This window comes from Polistes canadensis, unplaced genomic scaffold (genome assembly GCF_001313835.1).
Source record: "Polistes canadensis isolate GaletaPanama2010 unplaced genomic scaffold, ASM131383v1 scaffold_328, whole genome shotgun sequence".
Taxonomy (NCBI): domain Eukaryota; kingdom Metazoa; phylum Arthropoda; class Insecta; order Hymenoptera; family Vespidae; genus Polistes; species Polistes canadensis.
Window position 1 is genome coordinate 52360 of NW_014569875.1, and position 2183 is coordinate 54542.

At 39.1% G+C, this 2183-nt stretch overlaps 1 long non-coding RNA gene across 1 annotated transcript; it reads right to left on the reverse strand.

The window, feature by feature from the left end:
- Positions 1-564: 564 nt before the first annotated feature.
- Positions 565-1532, reverse strand: LOC106791657. The gene is made up of 2 exons (XR_001382208.1): positions 896-1532; positions 565-791 (listed from the first exon to the last, which is right to left on the reverse strand). It is a non-coding gene; the product is annotated as an uncharacterized LOC106791657 (long non-coding RNA).
- Between the last annotated feature and the right edge of the window lie 651 nt (positions 1533-2183).

Genomic DNA, 2183 nt, shown 5'->3' on the forward strand with positions numbered 1-2183 from the left:
ATATGAAATATGTTAGAATCCTTTCTTCTCTAATAAATAATTAATATCACATGTTTGTGTGCGAGAAAGAGTATATTCGTTAGGGTAAAATCATTTTTGTTTTCTATGTTCCTTGTCTTATCTCTGTCTGCTGCTGTTGGCTTCTCGTGACGTCGACAGCTGTATGCTTTACTACCGGCAAGGCTTGGTAAAGGAAGGCAAGGAAAGGCGCGCACGCGTGCCTTCCTCTACGCGCCAAACAATGAAGAAGAAGAAGGACGCTTGGGAAGCTTATAGCAGCAGGGTATAATGGACGGACGGACGGACGACCGACCGAATACTATCCGACTGTACTCTACCACTTTATCCGTTCGTTCGTGGCACGCTCTCCGGACTATCCGCACATCTGGTCAACGCTCTCGCCTCGGCTATTCGTAGTCACCCACAGTCACTACTCGCTACTACTACCTACCGAGTGATCCACCCTTCTAGTAATGGCTATGAACCACTTTCGATGACGATTCATTTATCTTATATTCTTCGGCATCATTTGTTTTATATATAAACAAAAAATACAATTAATTATTTCTTTTTAATTTATTGACTCTCTTTTCTTTTTTCTACACAGAATATATTTCATGATTTGGAACATAATGCGAACATACGATGCAGTATCTCGAACTGAAGATTTATTCGTATACGTCACTAAATGACAATGTAGTTGGGCACGCTTGAAAATCGAATATGGATGCCTGCCTATTCTGTCTGCAGGCCGAATCAATAGTACTTCACGCACCGAGCATCATCGCTCTCTGAAATAATACACAAATCAATGCTACAGTTACGCCATACCGAAACGATCATTATTTCTCATTAATTTGTTGATCCTAATAAATAATTAATATAAATACATTACATGTTACTGATAAAAACGGTCGCTATATATAGTCCGATTTATTATCTCGTAAGAAGTTTTATGCGACATGGACATAATTAATTATGTTATGATAGTATCATTTTTATTATTAGATACGTGTAATGTACAAATCTGTAGAATCCATTCGCGAAAAGAGTTATTACGAATATAATCTCGTAATCAACTCTGTCTTTGTATAGACCAGTGCGTCTTGATGCACTTTCTCTTCACCTCTCTCGAAAGAACAGAAAGAGAGAGGAACGTAGTGTCATCGGCGTCGTCGGCCCTGTCGTCGTCGGCCCTGTCGTCGTCGGCCCTGTCGTCGTCGGCTCTGTCGTCGTCGAGGCTTCTTCGACACCGTCAACTTTCTGACGACGTCGTCGTCTACTTTTAAGATATCGAACGTCACTCCACTCTCTGCGCGGCCATTTCGAAGAAATATGGGGCAAGGCCGGCACCTTGGTCCAAGAAGGGCGCATGTCTACTCGGCAAACTCTATTACTCGGCTATACATAGTTAACCCATGACTGTGCACCTATCCCATATATACGTATACATGTGTGCATCACAGAATGTATTTATCTGTTTACATTAGCTCTACCAGATTATCTTCAACAACAATGAAAGAACAACAAAAAGAAACTGAAAGAAGAAAAATATATATATATATATATATATATATATANCTCTACCAGATTATCTTCAACAACAATGAAAGAACAACAAAAAGAAACTGAAAGAAGAAAAATATATATATATATATATATATATATATATATATTTTTATCTTCGTCATTCTCCCTTTTCCTAAAACTATTCGAAAGATAAATTTCTAAAGAAGTGTAGTATTGCGTTTAATTTGACACGCAACAATCAAGAAAAAACAGGAAGTAGGGGGAAAGTAGCAAAGCGCGCCTAAAAGTTGAAAAGATTTCCGGCCCGCGAAGAGCGCGCAGCTCATTGGTCGGGTCTCGATATGGCGTGTGTTTAAAATTCTCACATTAGTACTTAATGTGAATTAAAGAATCAGCATAACAGTGTAAAAAAAAAAAGAGAGGAAGAAAAATTGAATGAAGGCGCGAAGAAAACGAGTTTACACCTACGCGAGGTAATACATTGCGATCACAAGACAGTATCGAATATTAAAGCAATAAAGGGCGGTTAAGAAGAAGAAGAAGAAAAGGAAGAAGAAGAAAAAATGATGGTGGCGGTGGTGGTGGTGGTGGAAGTACTGTCAGAAAAGGAAGAGAAGAAGAAGCGTTACAGATGGTCGAGGACACTTGGCAAC